The sequence below is a fragment of the Marmota monax genome, unplaced genomic scaffold (genome assembly GCF_021218885.2).
Source record: "Marmota monax isolate L192 unplaced genomic scaffold, Marmota_monax_Labrador192_F-V1.1 WCK01_AAM20220418_F8-fsc00025, whole genome shotgun sequence".
Taxonomy (NCBI): Eukaryota; Metazoa; Chordata; class Mammalia; order Rodentia; family Sciuridae; genus Marmota; species Marmota monax.
Window position 1 is genome coordinate 11,423,929 of NW_026691950.1, and position 27,913 is coordinate 11,451,841.

Genomic DNA, 27,913 nt, shown 5'->3' on the forward strand with positions numbered 1-27,913 from the left:
GCCTTAGTAAGTTGCCTCAAATTTTTGATCCGCCTGCCTCAGCCTCCCGATTTGCTGCTGATTACAGGTGTGCACCACTGCACCCAGCTCTCAAATTGTTCTTAAAAGAAGAATCAGACAAGGCCCTAATTAGCCATAATGCAAAACAGAATAGAGTCTGTTTGAAAGAAAAATACAAGCAAATTGCAAAAGAAAAGATTATATTCATCTAGAGCCAAGAACTGAAAGGAAAGTCTCATGAAGGAGTGAGCCTTGGAGCTGGGCCCTGAACCCCTGGTAGGTTTCCAGAGGCACACAGATGAACAGGGAAGGGAAGCCCAGGCCTGAGCAAGAGCCAAGGTGTGGAAGACTGTGGGCCAGCTGGCGAGCACAAGCAGTCCAGTGCTCGTACCTGAGAGTGGAAGAAGTTGACGAAAAGGGAGGAAATGCCCCTTGGGAAGGATGCTGTCATCCCAGCAACTCAGGAGGCCGATGCAGGAGGATTGTAAGGCCATCCCAGGAGATTTAGCAATAACCTAACTCTAAATTAAAAAAAAAAAATTAAAGAGTTGGGGATATAGCTCAGTGGTAGAGCAACCCTGGTTTCAAACCCAGTACTGAAAGAAAAAACAAAACAAACAAAATATGGCAGGATGTACCAGTTAAAGCCACACCATGCATGGCAGAGCGCAATAGCACATGCCTGTAATCCCAGCAACCCGTGAGGCTGACGCAGGAGAATTGGGAATTTAAGGCCAGCCTCAACAACTTAGCAAGGGCCCCAGGCAATTTAGCAAGATCCTGTCTCAAAATAAAGAGTAAGAAGAGCTGGGGATATAGCTCAGAGGTAAAGCACCCCTAGGATAAGTGCCCAGGACCAAAATATACAAATAAAGCCACACCATAAGTTTCATTATCAGGCCAGTGAACTTGAGTTCAAAGGGAAATGACAGAAACATAACTGAAGTTTTTTGAGCCAAGCAGGGTCATGATTGGAGCCAGTGTTGGGAAAGTTCATCTGACTTTGTAGAGATAGAGAAGAAGGGGAGGAGGCTCGTTAAAGCACAGTCACAGCAGAAACAGATCTGACGAGGTCTTTTGGTCACCCTTGCACGAAAGGAAAGAGGAGGAGCAATGGGGAGGCAAGGTTGGGTGGCCCAGTGAAAACAGAGGAGTGAGGTTTGAAAGGGTCGTGAACAAAGCGCACGGGGCGTGGAGGGAAGGTCAGGACTTTGGGTTTGGGCGTGTGACACGGACACTGCAACAGAAGAGCCTTGCAGAGGTGTCCCAGGAACCACAGAAGACCAGGACTGGTGTTCACAGAGGGTCAGAAGGATACCTGCAAATGTAGCCTGGGAGCTGCCCAAAGGTAGGCATTCCAGAAGACCATCTTGACACCCCAACAAGAAAGGTCTAGCAAAGGTGGCCATCCGCTCCTCCAGGTACCATACTGGTGGTTCAGCAGTGTGGGTTTTGTGAATCTTGTCTGGTTTCCGCTTGTCTCGATAATGACATACAGTGGCTTAAGAAATATAATCCCGTAAGAAAGAGAGTAGAATGAGTCACACATCACTTTTCTATGTTCATATAAGAACACGTGACCAGTGAAACTCCACATCATGTATAGTCACAAAAAAAAGGAATCCTAATTAGATAAGTTCTACTCCATGTATGTGTAATATGTCAAAATAGATTCTACTACATCATAAATATAGTCCCAATATAAAAGCAAGGATTGACGTTAAACATGAGTTTGTCCTCCTGAAAGAAGGAAAGGGAATTCTTGTTTGCTTAACAAAGCAATTATTCCTATCAAGGTGTTTTGTCATTGAGTCCCACTAGAAGGACCCTGAAAACATTTATTTAAACATGATCTGGCTTTTATAAAATCCATTGAAACAGCTTTAATGGAAAACCTCCATTAAAAACTCAGGTATGTCATTATTTCAGGCAGACTAGCTACTTTATTCTTGAGTAAATGGAAACAATGTTATTGCAAGAGAAGATAAGACTTTAGATGACAGTATGGTGTGTGGAAAGTTCTGGAATCAGGTTCAGATCCAGCTGGGCCTCTTACTCTGTGAGCATGAACACATTGCTTCACTGCTCTGGACCATAGTGTCCATATCTCTAAAACAAGAAAATAACAGAATGTTCTACCTAACGTTATTGTATTACATAGGGTCATTTTTATGAATTGCTTTGCACAGTCTCTGACACAGAACAGGCAGATGAAGGGTTGAGGCTTCCTCAAGGTCCACTGGGAAACCTCTCTGGTCCCATAATGATCATCTCTTCCTTGTCTCCTTCCCTGGGCTTCCTCCCACCTGTATGCAGTGACATGGGGTACGCCATCTCCCAGGTTCTGATTCTTTCTCAGAGTTTGGGTCTCTTGAAGGTTTTTCTTTATCCACAACTCATCTGGATGATCAAGAAGGCAGGCCCTGCCCCTAGCTAGAGGGCAAGCATTGCACATCTGACCCAGGGAACCAGGACCACTAACTTTAGGGGGCTCTGAATTCCAAAGGGTGCCTGCCACCACAGGACCAGACAACGGAGCCTTCCTGACTCCCTGTTCTCTTGGCGTCTGGGAAAGGTCACACAGTTCCCACAATCTTGACATTATTGAGCATTTATAAGCTGCATAGCACTATTCTGGGTTCTGGTTACAAAATACTCTCATGATCAGCATTTTCTTTTATCTCCACCTCCATGATGAGCCTATAGGGAAATAATCAGGCTGTTAAGAGCATGGACTGGTGGGACCAGATCTCAGGTCCAGACAGCACTCCTGAGCTGGGCAGTTACTCATTCTTTCTGTGGCTCAGTCACCTCCCCTACAAAATGGGTTTAATAAGAGCATGTTCTTCCCATGAGTTATTGTAGAGTTTAAATAAGGTAATAGACCTGCAGGAGCCCCTAGTACAGAACCTGAGGCACAGCCAATTCTTTATTTTTATAAATTTTTTGTGTGGTACTAGAGATTGAACCCAGAGGCACTCTACCACTGAACTACATCCCCACCCCCTTTTTAATTTGATCCAAGGTCTTGCTAAGTTGCTCAGGCTGCCCTCAAACTTGCAATCCTCCTGCGTAACTGAGATGACAGGCATGCACCACTGTACCAGGCTTATTTTCTTTATTAGTATTTCTGTTTTGTTTTGTTCTGGATTTTTAGTGTTGAAGATTAAACCCAAACCCTGTGCATGCTAAGCCTACTCTGTCTCACTGAGCTGCATCCCCAGTCTCACAGCAAGTACACTAAAAGTACTTTACCCATTCTCCTCCCAGGAGAAAAACATACCTCAAGATCATACCTCTTAAATGACAGAGCTAGACCTTAACCTGGGAGTTCACTCCATAACCAGGACATGCATGATGACATCACAAAGTCAAAATAAAAGCCTCTTTTTCACTACCTTTTACAAAGACTTTTCACATGAAGCCATCTCGGTCTGTCTCATTCCTCTTCTTCTCTCCAAAAGGTTAAAGGTCAGGTTGTACAAAAATAATTGTGTATTGCAATATCTAGAGCTTGCTCTCCCCCTCTCCTGATCTCGTCCATTCTGCCTCTCACGTCTGAAATCAAGTCCTCTGATAACCTCATTATTTCCATTTATCTGTTTAGCAAATACTAATTGAATTGGCATCCTATTAGGCACCAGATGAAATGACCACCCCACCCCAGGTGATAGTAAACTAGTTAAGTTCTTGTTTACCAGAAGTAATTGAGTTACCAAAGAAAATTATGGAACATTCTCCTCTTTCAGAATAAGGTTGTTTCTTAATCAGTTGCCCATCTGGCTAACTTTATCTAGAAGACAAGAGAGCAAAGACCGGGGACAGATTCTCAGCCATGGGGGTGGGAGGGGAAGGCTCGTTTTTTTGGCAATTTGACCAAGACCCCAGAGCAGAGCTCAGAAGTCCCCAGACGTCCTCCTCCCATGGAAAGCAACGCACAGCAAGGCAGGGAAGAGTCCAGGCTTGGCAGGATGGATGAGATTGGCATCCCAGCTCTGCCTCTCCCAAATGGCGAATCTCAGACGAGGTTCTAAGATTTTTGACCTCGCTTGGCTTCCTCATGAGACTCCTCATGCAGTTGTAGTGAGGATAGAAGTGGTCAGCAAAATGCTCAGCATGGAGCCTGACCTGGCTCCAGTAACCCAAAGGCAAACTCTCCTCCTGGCTGGGGAAGACCAGGCCAGCCTAGCTTCTACTTCTACAGGGCTGCAATCTACGGGTTCCAGAAAGGTCTGAGCCAGGCTTTTAGCTGCTAACTAGTGGACCAGGCTGTCCACCTTTAGATTAACAATGCCACCAAGCTGCTAATGCCATCAGGTAGCCAAACATTTCTACCTTGTCCATCTTTGCCTATGGTCCAATCTTAACAGTCTCCAAAGAGAAAGCCAGATTATGTCATTCCTCTGCTCCAAACCTTCCAATGGATATCTTCTTCTTCTTGCAGAATAAGTCATAGTTATTAAAAAGGAAGTTTGTTGCTAACCCTTTCTCCAGACAGACACAATCCTGCACCAAGGCTGCAATGCTTCCTGCTATGAACAGCCTGTGCACTGTACTGAGAGGCCACTTCACCTCTCATTTCTTCTCCTGCTCTTCATCCTCTCTGATCCAACTGCACATGAGTTCTTTGGATACCCCATGGGTGCTTCTGACTCAGGGCCTTTGCACTTACTGTCCTCTATGTCTAGAGTCTCATTCTCTAGGTATCCTCTGTTTTGCTCCCTCACTTCATTCCCTTCTCAACTGCATCATCTTTGGGTAAGGTCTTCACCATTTCCATGTTTAACACTGCAGCTCTGCTCCCTGGAGCGGACTTAGTCATATTCCCTGTTACTGCTTTATACTTTCCATAGCTCCTATCACCATTGAGCCTATTATATTACCCAGTGCTTCCCCCACTGGAATAGGTTGCCTGAGGGCAGGGAGTTTTTACTGTCATTCACTGCTGTATCTCTAGTGCCCTGGGATGTATCAGGTTAATGAATGAATTGTCTTGAGAACAAACCAAACAGCCAAGGAAGCCTCAGCTCCTGCCTCCAGCCTCAGAAGCTGCAGAAAGCCTTGTGTGATTGCTGCTGCTGACTCCCTGAGGCTGGAGCATGAGGCTGGCACTCCTCAGAAGCATCAGGCCCAGTGAGGCTGTGCATCTTGACAGGAGTCTCCCAGGAAGCCCTGGAATGTAGAAGGTGCTCAGTGGACATTGAAATGAGTCAATGGCCATGTCATCCTGTGGCTGAACTGAGTCGCTGCCCATGTGACACAAAATGATTCTCCCTGCAGCAAGGTAGCAAGTTGGCAGTCACTTAACTTGAATGCTAGCTCTTTCATCAGATCCATAGAAACCACAAGGCACATGTGGCTGATATTATAGGGCTGTTGTGAAGATCAAATGAAGGACTGTGTGTGGTGGAGACACTGCACCTTCTTCCATGGCCAGTACCCCTTTCTTTCATAATAATACAGTTGTGAGCAGTAATAGACCACATTTCCCAACCTCCTTGGCTGCTGGAAGCAGCCGTGTGATTTAGTTCTAGCCAATGGGGGGTGAGCTGAAGGGATGTGTTTATTTTCAAGCTCTTGCCCTTAGAAAAAGGGCTGTGCCTTCATTCTTCTTCCTAAGCAGAGAAGATTGTGAGCCAGCTTGGGCCATGCACAGCCCTTAGTCACTTCAGGAAGCAGAGCTGGTATACAAGTTTAGGTTTGTACATGAGAGGGAACTAACACTTTTTTAAAGTCACAATTATTTGGGGTCTCTGTCTGGGCAGTTAAAATAAAGCCTTGGGGCTGGGGTTGTGGCTCAGTGGTAGAGTGTTTGCCCAGCAAACATGAGGATTCAAGCCTTAGGGCCACCTGAAAATGAAATAAAGATATTGTGTCCACCTACAACTAAAAAATAAATATTTTTTTTAAATATAGCCTCATTCATCGCTGCTACAAAAAGCACTTACTGAGCATCTATTGTGTGATGGGTAAATATAAAGTGCTGAGATTGAGGCAAAATGGTTGAAGAATCAGACGGGCATTCAGCATCTGCAAGTCATTGCAACACAAGAAGTAAGAGCACCAGTGGAAGACTGAGCAAAACTAACCCAGCCCGGGCCTGGTTGGGTCACCCAGACAAACGAGTGTACTTGGGCAGGACCCAGCATGTTTCCCCCTCACTCACACCTATTGATAATCTGTCAGCGTGTGGGGACTGGATTTTAGATGAGCATGGATTTGAGAAGCCCTGTCGTTCGTGAGACCTAAACTATGAGTAACTTTGCCTGGGATCCTGTAAAGACAAGCAATCTTCCAGTCATCATCAGTACAGGACTCTGGACTTAATTTGCCTCTTTGACATTTACAAAGCACACACAGTATTTCAAAAAGGCACATACATCCAGGTATGGTGGTGCACGCCTGTCATCCCAATGGCACCAGGGACCCAAGTTCAAAGTTAGCCTCAGCAACTTAGTGAGGCCCTAGGTAACTTAACAAGACCCTGTCTGAAAATAAAAATGGCTGGGGTGTGGCTCAGTGGTTAAGCACCCCTGGGTTCAATCCCCAGTACCCAAAACAAACAAAACAAAATAAACCCACACATATACTTGAATGTGCTTGGCAGCACTATCCACAATAGCCGAACCGTAGAAATAACCCAAATTCCCATTCACAGATGAATGGATAAACAACTTGTGGTATATTCATGCAAGGGACATTCATTCATCTCTGAAGTAGAATAAAGGAGTGATACATATTTTAATATGGAGGAACCTCAAAACAGCATGCTAAGCGAAGGAAGTCAATCACACAAAACAAATACTGTATTGCTATATTGTGTGCATGTATGAATAGGTATCAACAAATGTCATTGTTGTGTATAGCTATAATGCACCAATAAAAAATGTGGAAAAAAAATATTGTATGATTTCACTTACAGGAAATGTCCTGAAAGAAACAAATCCAAAGAGACAGAATGCAGGTGACTGCAGGGGCTGGCGTGGGGGGTACTGGCAATGATAAGTACACATTTTTGCTCTGGGGTCAGGAAAATATTTTTGAAACAGAGGTGGTGGTTGTACAACATTGGGAATGTATGCAGTGCCACCAGTTGTTTGCTTCAAGGTGATTAATTTCATATTATTCGAATTTCACCTCGAGAAAATTTTATCTTTACCGAAAAGAAAAAAAAGCCCATGCACATATTTGTTTGTGAAATCTTTACATACAACCTGCAAGGTAGATATTAATACTATTGTTCTCACAAGAAAACTGATCCCAGAGAGAGTAAGGGGCCCCATTCAAGGTCACACAGAAATAAGACTTGAAGCTGGGGTCAGATGAACTTCAAAGCCTTGATTTTCTGGCTGGGCTTGGTGAGGCACACCTGTGATCTCAGCAACTCGGGAGGCTGAGGCACGAGGATTGCAAGTTCCTCAAGGTTGAGTGTGGAAACTACAAAGTTTTCCCAGGAGAACCGCAGAGGGGTGGGGAGGGGGGGTATGCTAAAGGACAGAAGCCAAGGAGAGAAAGGGTCAAGGCAGAAAGGCTGTGGGGTGTCTTCAGGGTCTTGATTGAGTGTGCCCAGAAATGGGCCTATTGAACCTCTTGGCTGCTGGTACACTGACCTCTCAATTCCTTCTTTCAGAGGGCAGCGGAGGACATGGAAGGGGTAGGGGTGGGAGTGTGGATGAAAACTTAGAAGATGCCAGAACAAATATCCTATTTCTCTAAAATGTCTTCAGTCTGACTCAGCCTGCAGCCCTTGAGTGACTGGAACACAAGCCTGTTTTGAAGAACAACACATTCCAGCCAGGTGCCGTGGTACACACCTGTATTCCCAGGGGCTGGGGAGGCTGAGGCAGGAGGATCGAGAGTTCATAGGGTCTCAGCAAGATCAAGGCACTAAGCAGCTCAGTGAAACCCTGTCTCTAAATAATAGGCCTGGAGATGTGGCTCAGTGGTGGAGGGCCCCTGAGCTCAATCCCCAGTTCAAAAAAGAAAAAATGAGCATGTTCCAGGTGCAGCCCCCAGAGGGTGGCAGATGGTGTTCCTCAGAGCAGGGAGCAAGGTGGGAGGAGAAGGAGGTGATTGGGAGGCTGGTGGCGGAGAGAGATGGAAGGAGGACATGGCTGGTGAGTTCAACATGTTTAACAGCTTGGGGTGGGGGTGGTGAGCACAGGAGAAGCTCAGGGGAAGCCTTTGAAACGCCACCCCCCCCCAGCGGTTTTCCCAGTGTCTCCTCTTTGTTCCTCTTCAAAGCCTATTAGCGCCATGAGGCTATCCTCACAGAGGGTACCCAGTGCAGGCTCAGGGCTCCATGTGTTGCAAGAGGGCGGTGCATCTGGGACAGGTAGGGTCGCAGGCAGCAAGCCAAGGCAAGCCAGTCTTGTCCTGTGTTGTCACTTCTCCTGTGTTGCTGGCTTGGCTTCTTGGCCAGGACTTTTCAGGTCTCAGGGAATCAGAATGCAATTGCAACTGCCCCTCTATCTCCATCCCCCCGCCCCCCCCCCAAAAAAGTGTTTTATTGTTTCATTGTCACATTCTCCTCTTTAGTGATTTTTCTATCTATCTATCTATCTATTTATTTTCCTATCTATTTATTTTCGTGATGCTAGGGGTGGAACCCAGAGTCTTACACAATCAGGCAAGTGCTCTACTACTGAGCCACACTCCCAGCTATCTTCCCATTGATGCTGGTGATGATAAGCCCTGGCATTTATTGAGCACTTACTGTATACTAAGTACTCCTCTCAGTACTGAGCATACACTAACAGCAGATGCTCACTGCCACCCTACGGAACAAACTTATTATTCTATTATTATCTAACTTTTAGAGAGGAAGCAACTGAGGCACATTTTAAGTAGCTTACCCAATGTCACACAGCAAAGGTAGAAAGGTGAGAGTTAGGGCAACGAACTGAATTGGTTAAAATGATCTTTAGTCTTTCCATGGCCGGGTGTGGTGGCACATGCCTGTAATCCCAGGAGCTTGGGAGGCTGAGGCAGGAGGCCATCTTAGTGTAGCTGAAACCTGGCTGCAGGGGATCAAGCCCACCTTCAGTGTTAGGGTTCTGGGGAACAGCAGATTGGACTCCAGGGAGACTGCCTAGGCAGAGTCCTTTGCTTTTAAAAAGTCCTTAATGTTGCTGTCAAAGCTTCTCCATCCCCGTTCCAAGTAGCTCAGAGCCCAAGTACCCAAATGGCAGGGACTTCCTACCTGGCTGCTGCATGGATGGGCGGCCACTCAAGCCACTCAGTGCTGTTCTCACCCTTTCCCTTAGGAAGACCCCAGCTGGCTCCTCAGGCTGTCAGTGGGGCACTTCACCCCAGGGAAGAGGAGGCTGGAAGATGTGAACCTGCAGAGAAGCCAATGGTCTCATCCTCCATCGGCTCAATTAACTTGACCCTTGATGAAGACCCCACAGTCCCAGGGGAATGTGTACATTCGTCTCAGCCACCCAGGCTCACAGCTTTACAGGCACCACCCAGGTCCTTGGGAACAGCTCAGATCTTGGGGCAGTTTCAACTGGTACTGAAGCACCACGGGCCAATTCAGTGAGTGAGGAGGGTGACATCTGCGGGGAGATGACATTCAGCTGCACGAGATAAAGGCCACTGGATAAGCATTTCGTCAGACAGCTCAGCGCTGATCCCTTTGAAGGGTTCTCTCGTGCCTGGTGTTTTAAATACAGTATTAAATATGAGTAAGATATTTATTGGGAAAAAAAAAGATGAAAAGAATTGAAATTAAATGGAATACCAACAGATGTGTGTGTGGAAGAAAATAAGATGGAGAATGTTGGCAAGTGCATAATAAACGGGGGAAATGATCGTCTGGATGTTGTTAAGGTCTCCAGAAGTTTCCCCTCAACCTTCATGTGAGCTTTCTACAGGGTAGTGGTTAAAAGTTCAGGCTTTGGAGGCAGAATGTCTAGGTTCCTATTCCTGCTCCGCCACTTAGCTGTGTAACATGGAGCAAAGACACAACCTTTCTGGACCTACTTTCCTCCTTGGGGAAAATGGAATAATACAACTGTGTACCTGACTGGTTGCTCTGAAGGTTTGTGCAAACCATGGACATAAAAGAGTGGCCGATCTGGTCCATCACCCATGCAGGGCTGCTACCTTACATGTTCATGTTTTAAAAATAAAAAAAATAATAATAATAAATGAAACATTTCTAGGCAGAAAGAATGCTTTCCCCTCTGAAGACCCAAAGCATCTCCCTTAATGAGTCCCTTTAGCTACTAAATATATATTGAGTGCTCCCTGCCAGGAGCAGATTACTGCCTCAAATACATTGGGGCTGTGAGAGAAAACATACCTACAGTGTTGTCCTGACCTTTTCTGTGACAGTGTAGATTGCTTTCTAGATAATTGCATCTTTAGTACCAAACACTGCCACAGGAAGATTGCACACATTTCAACCAGGAAGATAGGCTCAAGGCCCACTGTTAGTTCCTCAGCTCCTAGCAAGAAAGTACAAACAGAAGACACAATATTAATCACAGTAGCAGCAATCATGGTGTTTTCTAGGGCCCCATTTTATGCAGACACTGTGCTAAATGTCTTACATTTATCTTTGTATCCACTGCTACTAAATCTTCTTGGCTTACCCCAGGTGGCAGACGCTTATTAGCTCCATTTAACAAATAAGGAAATGAGTCCAGAGTAGTTAAATAAAGGCATCCCCAAACCAGGTTCCAGGCCAGGCCTGTCTGGCTCAGAGTCCATTCCTTCCTGCCCAGAGTGCCCAACTAGCTCTTGATCCTTTTCCCTATAATCTCTGAGACCAAAGCAATGCCCTTCAGGACCTAACCATTTCCCCAAGTTCTCACATCTACTGTAAATCTCATCTGATAGGACTTGTGCTTCACTCAGGCCTTTCCTGCATTCCTAGTTATTGTTGTTGTTGTGATTAGTTATACGTGACAGTAGAATTCATTTTAACACATACACAAATGGAGTGTAACTTCTTATTCTTCTGGTTGTACATGATGTAGAGTTACACAGGTCACGTAATCATATATGCACACAGGGTAATAATGTCCGATTTAGTCTACTATCATTTCTACCCCTGTGCCCCTTCCCCTTCCTTCACTCCTCTCCATTTAATCCAAAATACCACTATTCTCCACACACACTTATTGTAAATTAGCATCCGCATATCAGAGAAGCATTCAGCCTTTGGTTCTTTGGGATTGGCGTATTTCACTTAGCATAATCTTCTCCAGTTTTGTCCATTTACTGGTAAATGCCATAATTTCCTTCTTCTTTAAGGCTGAGTAATATTCCATTGTGTATATATACCATTGTTTATTTATGCATTCATCTGTTGAAAAGCACCTAGGTTGGTTCCATAACTTAGCTATTGTGAATTGAGCTTCTATAACATTGATGTGGCTGGGTCACTGTAGTATGCTGATTTTAAGTCCTTTGCTTTCCCTGCATTCTTGACATACCCACTGCCACTCTTGGTGATCTCATAGGGTCTTCCTCTTCAGCCACTTGCTTTGGTTTGAATGTGTCTCCCAAAAGACCATTTGTTGGAAATTGAATCCCTAAATTCATTTTGTTTTGTTTTGAAGTGCTGGGGACAGAACCCAGGGCCTCACACTTGCTAGGCGAGCGCTCTATCACTAAGCGACACTCCCAGCCCCTCAAATTCATGTTAGTGGTTTTTGGAGGTAAAGCTTTTGGAGGATCAAAAGATCAGATAATGTTAAGAGGGTGGGGCTCACGATGGCATTCGTGGCTTTGTAAGAACAAGAAACAAGACTGGAACTTCCCTGCTGGCTCTGTCTTGCTGAGTGACGACTTCCACCATGGTATGAGGCAGCAAGGCCTTCACCAGATGTTGAACAGGTGCTGAGGCCATGCTCTTGGGATTCCCACATCCAGAACCATAAGCTAAATAAACCTCTCTTCTTTATAAATTATCCAGACTCAGGTATTCAGCTGTAGCAACAGAAACTGGACTGAGACACCAGTGGTTTACAACCTGGGAGTTTCCCCCAGGGGGAGACTTAGCCATATCTAAGGATATTTTGGAGCAGAGGGTATGCTACGGGCATTAATGGGTAAAGACCAGGGAAGCTGCTAAATATCATGCAATGCACAAAAGAGCCCCCCACAACAAATGATCACCAGGCCCTAAATGCCAGTAGAGCTAAAACTGAGAAACCTAAAAACAGAACTCTCAGTTTCTGTGCCTGAGTCCATTGTTACTTGAGTCTTTCCATTCTCAAAGTCACGAAAGCTCACTCACAAGTTGTCCAGATCTAAACCTAAGAGTTTTCCTTAATGTGTTACACCCAGCTACCCTTTGCCACCCTCTTTATCCTGTAGTACTGGGGATTAAACCCAGGGCCGTGAGTATGCGAGACAAGCACTCTACCCCTGAGCTCCCTCCCCAGCCCTTTTTATTTCAAAATTTATTTCAAAAAAAGTCTTGCTAAATTGTCCAGATTGGCCTCAAACTTGCCATCCTCCAGAGTAGCTGGGATGGCATGCTTGTACCACCATGCCCACCTCTCTCACCCTCTGTCATGTAAATTTTTAGCTATCACTATGAAAGAAATTCAGTGGTATTTGACTCACATCTCTCTCCTGATGGGGGATGCATAGGCACATCACAATATCCATTTACTCCATCAACACTTGTTTAACGAGAGAACATCAAGAGCTCAATATCCTTATCAGCTGTCACTGGAACCCTGGGAAGTCTCCTGACTTCTCACACTTTCACACAAATACAGTCTAGCACCAATGGGCAATTCATTTGATAGTGCCAAAAAATTTTGCAAAACCTCTAAAGACATGTTTAAAATAAAAATTTAATGGCATAAAGCAAAAAGAAAGCCAGAGGACACAGAGGCAGAGTTCCTCGCACAATAGTCATTGGAAACTCAATCAGTACCAGGTGGTGTGGAGGGCGTTGAAGCCTGTTTGGGTCTTTGTCTCCAGGTTGCTAAGAGTCTATATGCACTGTAGGAAGAAAAATAGAGATTACTTAATCAACACCCAGAACCAGTAAGTCTGGTTGAGTGCTGGTTGCCCCTTGACTTCTCAAAAGGGTTTTTTGCCTCTTGCAAATCTACAGAGCAGGCACTGTGGGACCACAAAGACCATCCCACTAAAGAAAGCCAAGAACTCCAAAGATGCAGCTTGTAATACTCCTGCACCCCCTCTAGAAATCCACTCAGGAGCTTTTTTTTCAAATGGCCATCCAAAGCCTTTAGACAGAACATCTCAAGAAATGATCCCAGATGCAACTCTGCCTCTGGACCCACAAAAATCATTCCAATGGATCCAGGATGGTTAAGGAGAATGCTCCGTATCTAAGTGACCCCTGACAGTGCCCAGAAGGCCAGCCACAAACCATACTATGGAATAACTGTGACTCCGTGTCTTGGGAGTGAGCTGGGTCTTTAACAGGACTAAGCATTCTTCTTCAGTGGTTCAACTGTGGAACCATGGGTTAGGTCACCTTAAGTACGTCTCTCCGACTGGAGAGCATCTTTTTTCTCATTGGTAAAATGAGGATAATGATACAGTACAGAGTTCCCATGGAGAAGTAAATAAGCTATTAGATGTAAAACACTCATGATTTACTTTACACAAATATAACTGTATGTATGTTAGTTAGAATTTTATTATTATTATTCTTTGGCTAAGAGTTTGGAACAAATACACACTTAAGGTATAGGAACTAATATGAATTGGTCCTAGGTGAGACCTAGGTGGTCCTATAAAACTCTGAAATGCTGGGATTCTTCCCAAGGTGTATATATTTGGCCTGGGGTTGTAGCTGAGTGTAGGGGCGGGCTTAACATGTGCAATGCCCTGGGTTCCATCCCCAGCACCAAAGCCAAAAATGAACAAGCAAACAAACAAAGTGAAGATTGTGTGGGTTGGGGTTGTAGCTCAATGATAGAGTGCTTGCCTTGCATGTGTGAGTCACTGGTTTAGACCCTCAGCATCACATAAAAATAAATAAATTAATAAAGATATGGTGTCCATCTACAATGACAAAAATAAATTTAAAAAATTTTAAAAAGTGAAGATTGTGTACAACCATTAGAAAGACAGAGGCAGAATAAGGGTATGGCTCAATAATAGAGAGCTTGCCTGGCATGATGGAGGCCCCGGGTTCCATTCCCAGCACTGCAAAATAATAATAATTGAAAGAAAGTAGCAGAAGGAAAAAAATCAGAAGTTCCTCTTACCAAAAGGAACAGGCACCCACTATTTGCCATGCACTCTGCTAGACACTAAAAGGACAATAGTGAGTTAGTTAGAGAAAGTTCTTACTTTTCTTAGTGGTTCTTAGAGATTTTAGGGTCACAGGCACCTTTGGAAATTTGACTAATGTATTTATACTTTAATGATGAAAATCAAGAGCAGCCCTAGTTGCCAGCCCTGTTACTCCTGCTCCAGTTGCATTACAAACAGTCGAGCTCAGCTGGACCCAGAGAGTCAACTGGGAGTGAACTGTGAACTTCACCTGGCGTGGCGGCCACACCCACCTGGAGGAAGGTGCGTCCTGCCACCTGCAAATGCTCTAAGGAAGGTGGAGTGTGCACCAAGGAGGCCTGAGGACCATGATACGATTTCCACAGGATGAGCTAGAAAGATAGGAGCTTTGCATTATGCTCTTTTGTTTTTTAAAAGAAGTAGCAGAGATAGCTAGAGAGGGACACAGGGACAGTGGATCTCTACGGTTTCTCCTTCTCTGATTATAAAATTCTGCTTCCTTTTGAAGCCAGTTCCAAAGGTTTCCTTGTGACCGGAATCTCTGCAGTTTAACCCCTACCTTCCCGTGAGCCTGGCTCAGGGTGACTTTCCCAGCCCATTCCTGACTTAGAGGAGAACAGCCCCAGGCTGCATGGAGGACAGGCCTGGCAGCGCCCCTGTTTCCAGGTGTGAGTGTATTTGGGGACTGAGAGGGTCACTCCTTGACACTTCCTGTTTGTGTTGGAGACTGACCACAGGCTGGCCGAGTTGGAGGCATAGTTAGATGGACATTGCAGGCCTCCTTCCCCCACAACCTCCCAGCTAACCCTCAAGCCTCCACAACCAGGGGCCACCTCCCCTGCCTGCACACACTCCCTCTCCCCTGGCTGCCTCCTCTCCACCCTTGGCCTATACCTTCCCTCTGCCGGAAGCACCATAGCTGTCCACACCAAACTGTGACCTTTGTCCTCCTTGCCACCTTTCCAAATGCCCAGGACAGACCCAGGCACTCCCTTCACCCTTGAACTTCCCTCTCCTGGGGTTCCCAGTGCCCCATGTGGTATTAAGTCATGCACACAGCGCTCCTCACAGGTTTAGCTCCTGGAGGGCTAGAGATGTGCTCCATTTATTTCAATTTCTGGGTGTAAGAGGGAGAATCTCAAAAAACATGGAATAAATAGGTAAAAGTAATAATTTCAGACTGACACAAGTCTGAAATTCCTAACTGAAATTACTCTTCTATAAGATTGTAGAAAGACTTTTGATTTGTTTTGTTTTGTTTCGTTTGGTACCAGGAATTGAACCCAGAATCATTTAATCACGGAGCCCCATCCCAGCCCCTTTTTTAAATAATTTGTTTAGAAACAGAGTCTCGCTAAGTTGGTAACACTGACTTTGAACTCACGAGCCTCCTGCCTCAGCCTCCCAAGCTTCTGGGATTACAGGCATGTGCCACCACACCCGGCCATGGAAAGACTAAAGATCATTTTAACCAATTCAGTTCGTTGCCCTAACTCTCACCTTTCTACCTTTGCTGTGTGACATTGGGTAAGCTACTTAAAATGTGCCTCAGTTGCTTCCTCTCTAAAAGTTAGATAATAATAGAATAATAAGTTTGTTCCGTAGGGTGGCAGTGAGCATCTGCTGTTAGTGTATGCTCAGTACTGAGAGGAGTACTTAGTATACAGTAAGTGCTCAATAAATGCCAGGGCTTATCATCACCAGCATCAATGGGAAGATAGCTGGGAGTGTGGCTCAGTAGTAGAGCACTTGCCTGATTGTGTAAGACTCTGGGTTCCACCCCTAGCATCACGAAAATAAATAGATAGGAAAATAAATAGATAGATAGATAGATAGATAGAAAAATCACTAAAGAGGAGAATGTGACAATGAAACAATAAAACACTTTTTTTTGGGGGGGGGCGGGGGGTGGAGATAGAGGGGCAGTTGCAATTGCATTCTGATTCCCTGAGACCTGAAAAGTCCTGGCCAAGAAGCCAAGCCAGCAACACAGGAGAAGTGACAACACAGGACAAGACTGGCTTGCCTTGGCTTGCTGCCTGCGACCCTACCTGTCCCAGATGCACCGCCCTCTTGCAACACATGGAGCCCTGAGCCTGCACTGGGTACCCTCTGTGAGGATGGCCTCCCCCAGCCCACCCCAGCTGCAAGGAACCTTCTCCACTGGCTCAATGGCTGAAGGAGCCCCTGAGTGAGCTCCCCCACCACACCAGGGAGGTTGTCATGGGCCCTTGGAACTTTGTCCTACCTATGGGGCAGGGACAATATGGTAAAGAGAAAGCCACCGACACTTGCCTTCTGACTGTGGAAGTGGGAATCACTGTCATGCTTTTCCTTTGGAGTTTGGAGGGGAGAAGTCCCTTTTCTTTCTCTCTCCCAACTGCTGAGCCAGCTTAGGAAAAGGAGAGCCAGCTCCAGGCTCCGAGCGTGGGGCTTGAAGACTTTCTTTAGATGGATAACTCTGTTGGGAAAGGGGACCCTTAGGAAAGTTCTGCAGGGTCTAATGTCAGGATTCTTTGTTTCATTTATTTTTTTTAATATTTATTTTTTAGCTATAGGTGGACACAATATCTTTGCTTTATTTTTATGTGGTGCTGAGGATCGAACCCAGTGCCTCACGTGTGCGAGGCAAGCCCTCTCCCTCTGAGCCACAACCCCAGCCCCATGTTTCATTTATTTTTTAATGTAAAAGTTTTTTCCTTTTCCTGATTACAAAAGTAGCAGCTACAATTAGGCCTCTTTCCATGGGTTCCATATCTGCAAATCCAACCAATGGCAAATAAAAATATTCAGAAAAAAATTTCATCTGTACTGAACATGTGTGGTTTTTTTTTTTTTTTGTTCATTTATTATTCCCTAAGCTATGGCGTATAATAACTATTTCCATAGCATTGCATTAGGTATTGTAAATAATCTAGAGATTACTTAAAGTATATAGGAGGACATGTGTAGGTGACATACAAATATCACCCCATTTTATGTGGGACTTTAGCATTCACAGATTTTGGTATGGTAGGGATGCATAGTCCTGCAACTAGTCCCCTATAGATACCAAGGGAGAACCTCACTTGTAAAAAAAAAAAAACTTCAAGGAAAACAAGTGTATAAAACAAGATATTCCCTCTTCCACTCAGCAATATCTTCCTTGAAAACTATAAGCAAATACTTCAGACATTTTCTTTTTATTTACACATTTTTAAGTAGGAATACTACACAGATGACAGATAGACAAAATAAATACAGACCTGCAACTTCTTCCAGAAGATAATTTAGATACTTTAATTAGTACCTCATTTTGCTTAACATTTGAAAAATTCATTTAACCATGCAATAAATATTTATTGTTCACCTACTATGCACCAGATACCATGCAAGTCAATGGAGATAAAGCAGTTATTCATAAATGGATTTTTTTTAAAAAAAAGATATAGATGGACACAATACCTTTAATTAATTAATTAATTAATTAATGTATTTATTTATTTATTTTTACATGGTGCTGAGGATTGAACCTACACATGCTAGGCAAGCACTCTTATCACTAAGTTGTAACCCCAGCCTCTGGACTCTTTCTTTCTTTTCTTCCTCCTTCTTCTTCCTCACCACCCCCTCCTCCTCCTACTACTACTACTACTATTCTTCTTCTTCTTCTTCTTCTTCTTCTTCTTCTTCTTCTTCTTCTTCTTCTTCTTCTTCTTCGTCTTCTTGGCTTTAGCAAGGCATACTGTAATAAACATCTTTTTACATATGTCTTGGAGTACTTGTACAAGTACTGTAAGAAAAAGTCCTAAACATTTGAGCTGTGGTTGTGGCTCAGTGGTAGAGTGCTTGACTGGCATGTGTACTGGGTTTGATTCCCAGCACCATAAATAAATGGCCCATCAACAACTAATATATAGATATAGATATCGATTTTAAAGTCTAAATATTTGCTTGAAATGTGGTTCAGTGGTAGAGGGTTTGTCTGGCACGCAAAAAGTGCGGGGAGGATGAGGAGGAGGAGAAGAAGGAAAAAAGAAAAAAAAAATTCCTAGAAGCCAAATTACTTTCCAAGACCAAAATTAAAAAGGCATGACAATTTATATTTCTACCTATAAAGTGTGAAATATATTTTTGTATACAATATACATCTCAGTCAACAACAAATATCATTCTTTGCATGCAAGGCCAATCTCCAAGATGAAAATTTACATCTTTATAAAATTACTCTTAGGATTGACTTTTTTTTTTTCAATTGGGGATTGAACTCAGGGGCACTCAACCACTGAGCACATCCCCAGCCCTACTTTGTATTTTATTTAGAGACAGAGGCTCAATGAGTTACTTAGCTCCTCCCTAAATTATTGAGGCTGGCTTTGAACTCTCCATCCTCTTGCCTCAGCCTCCCAAACCACTGGGATTACAGGCGAGCACCACTGCACCCAGCACTGTTCAATATATTTTTGAATTGTTTTTCTTAGTGAATTGCCTGTTATCTATTTTTCTATTATTTAGAATATCAGATTCTCATTGACTTGTTGCAACTTTTATATATTATAGATCTCAAATCCTTTGTCATGTATATTGCTGATATTTTCCTCCAGTTTGATTATCTTTCAACCTTCTTTTATGGTAGGCCTTCTTGAATAGAAGTTTATTTTTTTATTTTTCTTTCTTTATTTTTTTGTGGTGCTGGGGATTGAACCCAGGGCCTTGTGCATGCAAGGCAAGCACTCTACAAACTGAGCTATATCCCCAGCCCAGAAGTTTAAATTTTTATATTGTCAAATTATCTTTTGCAGTTTTAGTTTCCACATCATGCTGGATGACTTCTTTCTTATTCGTGGATCAACATGCTGATCCAATTTTGATTATGGAAATGGAGTCTGTTCTATGTGGAATATTATGCTGTGTTTCCTTTATGAGGACAGCTATTGTTTGTTTGTTCGTTTTCTTTTGTGGTGGTGGGGATTAACTCAGGGCGCTCTACCACAGAGCTACATCCTCAGCCTTTTTACATTTTATGTTGAGACAGGACAACTCACTAAATTGATCAGGCTGGCCTTGAACTTGTGATCCTCCTTCCTTAGCCTCCTGAGGAGCTGGGATTACAGGTATGCACCAGCATGCCCAGAGAGACAAGCTGTTTTTAAATTCTGTAATTACAATTTAGAACTAGACCAAATTATCAAAAAACATTAGGGAAAGAATGCAAAAAACAACATCCACTTAAAAATGGATATTTACTTATCGCTTTTAAATACATGGTTTGTTTTGTACCTGGGATTGAACTCAGGGGCACTTAACCACCAAGCCACATCCCCATCCCTTTTTATTTTTTATTTTAAGACAGGGTCTTGCTAAATTGCTTAGGCCCTTGCTAAGTAGCTGAGGCTGGCTTTGAACTCACAATCCTTCTGCTTCAGCTTCCAGAGCTGCTGGGATTACAGGCGTGCACCACTGTGCCTGGCTAAATACCTGCTTTTCTAACTACAGAAGTAATAGATATTTATTACAATGGAGGATTATATAATCGTACAAGGAATAAAAGTTTCTTTCACAATGCAACTCCTCTGAATAAGCACAGTTCATATTTTACTACTTTTCTTTCTGGTTTCTTTCTTTCTTTCTTTCATATTTGTTAATAAAGTTGGTTCCATGCTCCTCTGGAATAGGCTTTTTTCACTTCATATCAGATTGTGAATTGGGGGAGGTGAGTAACCACTGTATCCTCTATTACAACCTAAGGCTGATTAATCTACCAGTATCTTTTTTTTTTTTTCCTTAAGGAGAGTCTTTTAACGTGATAAGGGATACACCCAGCTACCTTTGATTAAGCACCTTTTGGCCATCCTTTGATCTTTTTATCAACTCCCCCTTGCTTTGTTTTTCGTTTGGGTTTTGTTTTGTTTGTCCCAGGCAGCTGCAGAGCCGTGTCATCTTGGCAAGGTCTCTCTGCCCTCCATCCCCCTTTCCACACGACCTTCCTTAAAGACCACCGTCGAGCCCCGCTCTGAGCGCCCTTTCCGGGGCTGAGGGAAGGCAGCCTTTGCTCCCTGCCCCTGGAGTCTCTCTATCCTGACCTCTCCTCCTCTCCCCATCACACCGCAAGACACCCTTAGGTTCTGACGGGTCTCTGACTTCTTGTGAGTAACTCCCCAAGTACTGGTTCTGAATTTCTGTCGCTCCACCGAGGGTCCTCAGTCGGGGCAAATCCCCTACCATTCGCGGACAGCCAGATCCGCTGACTTCGTCGCCTGGTGGCCACGAGAACGGAGGGACCGCAGCTAGAGGGCGCTCACATCCACGCATTTTGGAGGACTTGTGAGAGGCCCAAGATGTTTTCCATTAATCTTTAATCTTGGGTTTACAGTCTTGGGAGGAGCCAGACCAATATACTTAGGCACATGCAATAACAGCAGGGAAACTGTAACATGTGAATTTTTCAAACTAACACATAATGAGTACAGCATGTTAGGTGCTGTTCTAAACCCCTAACAGCACCCCCTAAAAGGCACTTACCCTCCTTTTCCAGAGGAGGCACTAACAGATTTAGTCTATTTCCCAGGGTCACAGGTTGGGGTGGGGGTGGGGGCTGGGGAGGCGGAAGTCAACTCAGGCAGCCTGAACCAAAGCCACACTTACAATGAACTGGCTGGAGATAAATGCCAAGAGACAGACATGGAATTAATAGTGGAACTGGGAGTATTGGGAAACTACACTATTTATTTTCCACACAAAGTTTTGTATGGTCAAAATTATTTCCAAATCACAAACTATCATGGCTACTTTTTTTTTTTAAATACTGCATATTGAACCTGGGACACGGTATCATGGAACCACCTCTCCAGCCCTTTGTATTTTATTTTGAGACAGGATCGTGCTAATTGTTCCAGTCAGCCTTTACCTTATGATCCTCCTGCCATGGCCTCCAAGTAGCTGGGATTATAGGCATGTGTCACCCTATCCAGATACATTGCACATTTTTTTCAAGGGGGAAAATACCACAAACAACAAAATCTAAAAAAATATATACTGTACCTCTATTATTCTCTTTTTTCCCCTACTCATTTGAATGCATACTTTTTGTATGAACATCTCCTCATATGACAATTTTGCAAAATCATTATCATAGACAGAAGAGAAAGTAATCCAAATGTATTTTTAAATGCCATTCTAAAAAAAAAGGCAATACAATGGTAAGAAAAAATGCTATTATATTGGATTGAGCTACACAACTGTTTAATCAAATTGCCCTTAAACTATGTATAATAACTTGTGGATGAATATGTGAGTGTTTTGTTCCAGGAACACTTAGATTGCTTTGCTGAGGTTTTAGTGCTTTTAAATGTCAGTGTTTCTGATATTGCCAGAGTTCATCAGGATAAGGTGAATCAGATATGCTAAGATTGATTCAATATGTTGGTAGACATAAAAACGCAGCTTGGCATGCACAAAAACAATACTTCGCAGTTTAGAATATTGCTATAGTTGCATGCTCTACAAACAAGAATTCTAATCAATTCTGTTTTACTCTGATTCCTATTTTAAAAGTATGGTAAATGTGGTGCATCATTATTATATACACTGCATTCTTGAATATCTTCCTGAAGGTCATTCTGTCTTGATGAGACCTCAGTGAGAACCAAATAATCCACTCATCATTTTATGCATCTGATGACTGCAAGAACATTCCATAGATGGCCTTTGCGGACTATGCTTTTTGACCCTGGTTCTTTTCCATCACCCACACATTTCCAGTGTCAGGCTTTGCAGGATATATAATCAGTAGGACCTGAGATGCCCATGACTGTTCCCTGAGCATGAGTGTTTTGGAAGCCATGACTAGAGAGCAAATCACCATTTCTTAACTGTCCATAGAAATGAGTGTGGACCACATAAGTAGATCTCACTGAACCCCCAGAAAATACATCTCTGACTCAATCCCTCCTTAGCTGGCATCCCCAAGGTACCCATGGCCTCTCCATCATCACACACCTCCTCAAGGAAATTGATGGACAGGGAAACAAAGTGGGAAGAGAAAACATCCTTAGCCGATTGTGGTTAAAATCTGATTTTACATTTATGCCTAAAGCTTATGACCATTCGGGCTCAGGCAAGGGCGCTTCTGGGATCTTGGGAGTTGTCTTTAGCTCCAGGAGATCCCAATGTTACGCTTCTTCACTTTCCCATAAATCTGCTCTCACTGTGGTGGAGATGGTCACTGCAACAAGAGTTGTGATCGGGGAGAATGGTCAAGGAAAACATCACCAGGAGGCAGCGCTGCGCAGGGCCTTGAAGCACGGGAAGGATCCAGTAGACAGAGGAGTTGGACGGGCCTGAGCCCCAGATTCTGCAGTCTGCCAAAGTAGATATGCATGTATGTGGATGTAAAACGTGTTCTCCTGCCAATGAAAACATTTTTCCATCACTGGCTTAGAGCTACCTAGTAAGAGCCAATGGCAATACATTTACACATCACCAAAGAATGAGGAGCAAACTTTCTTCCCGGACCCTTCTCCCCTATCACAGTCAGCAGATGATCACTCCTAAGCCAGGATCAACCAGAGCTACAGGAGTTTGGCACACGTGTGCACCATCCGCCTCCTTCCAAGAACAATGGGTTCACACTGCAGACCCAGGGGAGGCCAAGCCCGGGAAGTGGCCTGAGACACAGTAAGTGAAATTGGGAGAATGTTCCACCTGTTGGAGGGAGAAGGGAGGCCCACCCAGTTCTCACCCAGATCCCCACCCCACCCCTGCTTCTCTTGTGACATTAAATCCCAGGGACTAGGCAGGGAAGAGGGAGGGGGGAGTGTTTCCTGCCAGAGGCCACAGCCACCCCTGTTTGGAAGGCTCAGAGTTGATCTTGGCCATGTTCTTCTGCCTGTGTCTTTAACATGCTGCATTTGATTCTCACTTTTGTTCTGGAATATCAGAGAAAGGCTCCCAGCAGGCCCTTGAGGGTGAGAGGACTCTTTGCAGGATTTTTCAAGAAACTCTGAGGTCAGTTCAGGGTCAGGCAACAAGAGCTACAACCCATGGGCACTGCCCGCCACGCAGTGAAGTCATTTTGTCCACCCACTTTTGTTTACCATCGACTGAATGCCAAGGGCACTCTAAGAGCCAGGGTAAAGCTTTGTGTTCCCAAGTTCTCCCTTCCAGACAATAAATGTGATAATCTTCATTTGGTTTCCCGTAAGTTTATGTCTGGGAAAGTTGGAATTTCTCTCTCTCTCTCTCTCTCTCTCTCTCTCTCTCTCTCTCTCTCTCTCTCTCTCTTTCTCTCTCTCTAATACCAGGGATTAACTCAGGGGTACTGGACCACTGAACCACATCCCCAGCCCTATTTTGTATTTTTATTTAGAGACAGGGTCTCACTGACTTAGTGCCTTGATTTTGCTGAGGCTGGTTTTGAACTCGCGATCCTCCTGCCTCAGCCTCCTGGAATTTGTCTCTTTTACCCAAATTCCACATCAGTTCTGGAGCTCGGTGGTATTAGAACCGAGGTCAGCCCCACGGCATGGCACCAGCGATCCTGCTTGCTACCAAGCAGCCCTCCTGCTCAGTGGAGGATGGGCAGAGGGAAAGAGGGACAATTAAAAACAATCAATGAGCACTAGGTTAAATTAATTTCAGACTCTGGTTTAAAGGAGGAACCTAGCCAGGTGTGATGACGTACCTCTATAATCCCAGCAACTGGGAAGGCTGGGAAGCAGGAGGATCACAAATTTGAGGCCAGCCTCAGCAACTTATCAAGACCCTGTTTCAAAATAAATAAATTAATTAAAAGGGCTGTGATTTAGCTCAGTGGAAGAGAAACTCTAGGCTCAATCCTCAGTACCACTAAATAAATAAGAATCTATCGTGCTTTCCCCCTAATTTTAATCTGTATAGGAAAACCATTGGATAAATAATTCTTGTTTTCCCTTTATTATGTTCACATAATTGTACATCAAATTATTGTCTGTCTGTAAGTCCAATTTCAGCTCATTGCCAACCCCACTGGCCTGCCTCTTCATCATTGCTCTCACCTGCATGGCCAGATCCATTTCTCCTAAATCTCACTTCTGTCCCTATCCACCTCTCACCAACTCTCTTGCCCCTCTTCTCTGGGAGATGGGAAGAGAGCATCACCTCAATCCTCCGCCCGTTGATGATCTTGCATTCCTTGACATAGAAAATGTCACCACCACCCCTTGATCCTTTGGCAAAGAAAAACAATATCTATAGCCCTGGAATATCGGAAGTGTTCACAGCCGGAACTCAAAATGGCTTTGTTGAAATAGCAAATTAAGTGCAAAACCAAGTTATTACCAACAAGTTTCTCCATAAACTACTCAGTACTCTATGAAAATGATTCCAATTCCAATACACACACACACACACACACACACACACACACCTCTGCTGTTGTGCAATCTTGTTCTTGTTTTTCAGATTGGGTCAGCTAAAATTGTGTCAAGTAAAGCTCAGCATGGTGACCTCATCCGAGTTACTTGCAAAGTAAGAGCTATTCATATCATTGCCTTTGTTTGCTTATTCATTTTTGCTGGTGCATTATAATTATACCAAACAGTGAGATTCATCTTGCCATGTTCATACGTGGCTATAATAAAATTGCTTTTGTTTTATTTTGTGGGGAAAAATGTAAGATAGGGTGAGAATATTATCAGAGCGACAGATTCTAGAATTTGAAGCCATGAAGGGGAAAACAACTAGATTAACAAAATTATTTTTAATTGGCAATTTGAGATTTTTAGAAGTGCAAAGAACATATTGTGCATAATCAAATCATATATGAATTTATTAAACTGGGCTTTTGCAGAGTGTAAAAGTTTGATTTAGTACAATAACATTTATTTTGACCTTATGCAGATTGGAAGACAAGATAGACCCTTGAAACAGTTCTTTCAATCAATATTTTTTAATATTAAAAACTCTAAAATGAAGCTGGATGTATGTGGTGGTGCACACTTGTAATCCCAGTGGCTTGGGAGGCTAAGGCAGGATTACGAGTTCAAAGCCACCTTAGCAACTTAGTGAGGCACTAAACAACTCAGTGAAAACCTGTCTCTAAATAAAATACAAAATATGGCTGGGGATGTGGCTCAGTGGTCAAGTGCCCTTGAGTTCAATGCCTGGGGACCCCCATCTCCCCAAAAAACCTCTAAAATTAAGATATTTCCCCACTGTACTATCTATATATATAAAAGGAACAGATGTTTTTTTTTTTTAAAAAAAAAAAAGAAGTTCAAAGATATTTCACAATGACCCAATGCAAATTTGGTCTTCTAAACTTTTTGACAAGAGTCTGTGTTGTTCAGCTGTCACATGAGATCTGTCTCCTGACCTCACCCGTCTGTGCGCCCTCCTTTTGCATGAACCTACTGCAATTTAAGGAACTCAATGCAAACAGGGTTACAGAAGTGTCCATGGAGCCTATGAAATCCTGGATAACTTTCTCTAAAGCCAGGTCTGTGAGGGACGGGAAGGTACCTATAGTGTGTGCCCCATCCAGAGAGTCTTGTGCATTGGGATGCTTCAGAAATACCTCATCGAGTAGACCAAGCTGGAGTGGAGCCCAGGCAGAGGACCTCTAACAGGCTCTCTGGATGCCACCAAGTCTGAGAAGTCCCCATTAAGCTCAAGGTTCCTCCAAGGCAGAGAAGATCTTCACCCATGTTTGTGTTGGGGGGCTTGGCACTGTGCCAGGCATGTATTAAGGACTTGATCAATATTTATTAAATTGATCATCATTGGTATTAAATTCCAGTTGGAATTTAAAATTTTAACATCTTTTTAAAACAGGAAATAAGTAATTGAAGTAGTTTCCTAATCTTAGCCCACTCCCCAAAAGGATACTCTTATTAAATTGAACTCAAAGAAAGACAAAAGTCATGAAAAAAATTTTCACAATTTTCACTGCTACAAATTCAATTGCTGTCAGGAATCACTAAAACCAAGATTCTTTCATGTTGCCTAAAGCAAAAAAACATATCGCTCTTTCACAAAAGCCAGAGGCAGCAAAGAAAAAAAAAAGTTCAGACTTTTATGATATGGAATATTTAAAACTGAAATCCAGACCTGGGGAGGGAGCTCAGGGGTAGAGCACTTGCCTAGCCTGCCTGGAGCCTTGGGTTCAATCCCTAGCACCGCAAAAAATAAAATGAAATCCACCTTGTCATTGAACCACACTTCAGTTCCTTTCTCTCCCCTGCTCTCTCTTGTTGGAGGACTTTCTCTTGTCCCTGCTTGTATCATTCTGTCACCCTCTTCAGTTGTCACCCTGGCTCATCTTCTTGGAAGCAATTGATGAATGAAGGACTCAAATGGTCTGAGTGGGTTGTGGAATGAATGAAGCTAGAATGGTAGAGAGAAGACGAAGAGAAGGTCCAAGGAGGCTCCCTGAGGGACCCCGGCCTTGAGTGTGGACTGTAGCTGGGTAGAGAGTAGAAGGGGAGAATCCTAGACTAGGAACCTGTGAATGATTCAGTGCCCGCTATAGGTTGGGTCTTAAATGTCCCCTCAAAGGATATATGCTAAAGGCTCGTCACCAGCCTGTGGCACTGTTGGGAGGTGATGGAAACTTTTGGAGTAGGGTCTGATGAAGGAAGTGAGGCCATTAGGATTGTGCCCTTGAAGAAGACATGGCGCCCCTGCCTCACACCTCTCTCTTTGCTTCCCAGTGGCAAGAGGTGAACAGCGCTTCCACCAGGTACTCATACCATGACGTGCTGCCTGACCACAGGCCCAAAGCATCAGGGCCAAAAGACCCTGGGCTGAAACTTCTGAAATCAGGAGACAAGGTAAACTTTTTCTCCTTATAAGTTGATTATCTCAGGTATTTTGTCTTAGTGATAGAAAGCTGATTAACACAATGCCCTTAGAACACTTGCTGTTTGGAGGATCACAAGTTCAAGGCCAGCCTCAGTAATGGAGCAAGACACTAAGAGATTTAGTGAGACCCTGTCTCAAAATAAAAAATAAAAAGGGCTAGAAATGGAGCTTAGTGGTGAAGTGTCCCTGCATTCAATCCCTGATATCAAAAAAAAAAAGCAGAGAATTCTTAACAAAAATTCATAATTATGATGGTGATGGTTAAGAACACAGACTCTGCAGGCACACTGGTTTCCAAAACAGAATAAATATACTGCTATGTGTCTTTGGGCAGCATATTTCTGCTCTGTGCCTCCATTTCCTCATCTCAAAAATGGGGATAGTAAGAGTCAATGTGAAAATTAAACTAGTATCCCGTGTCCTGTGCAGTCATTATTATTTGGCCATCACCTTCGTCCTTTTTAAAAGTATATGAAAACAGGCACTTACAACTTAGTTTGGGGTAGTAGGCAGGATAATATGAGTAACTCATAACAATGTCTCTTTTCTGTAAATCTGATTATTTTTGCTTTTGTTTTTGAGCAGGACATAGTTTACAGATACAGTCATCCCTCTGTATCCAAGGAAGATTGGTTCCAGGCCCTCCCCCCGTGCCAAAATCCTCAGATGCTCAAGTCCCTGGTATAAAATGGCATAGCATTTGCATATAACCTGTGCACATCCTCCTGCGGACTTTAATCGTCTCTGAATTATTATACCTCGTACAACGCAATTGCTTTGTAATGCATTGTAAATGCTTAAGTAATACATAACTATATTACTTAAGGAACAATGACCAAAAAAAAAGTCTGTG

General features: G+C 43.6%; 1 long non-coding RNA gene across 1 annotated transcript; it reads left to right on the forward strand.

The window, feature by feature from the left end:
• Window positions 1–22,761: 22,761 nt before the first annotated feature.
• On the forward strand, window positions 22,762–27,048 carry LOC131424898 (uncharacterized). Its single transcript, XR_009228526.1, has 3 exons — window positions 22,762–22,896; window positions 24,661–24,726; window positions 26,910–27,048. It is a non-coding gene; the product is annotated as an uncharacterized LOC131424898 (long non-coding RNA).
• Window positions 27,049–27,913: the final 865 nt, after the last annotated feature.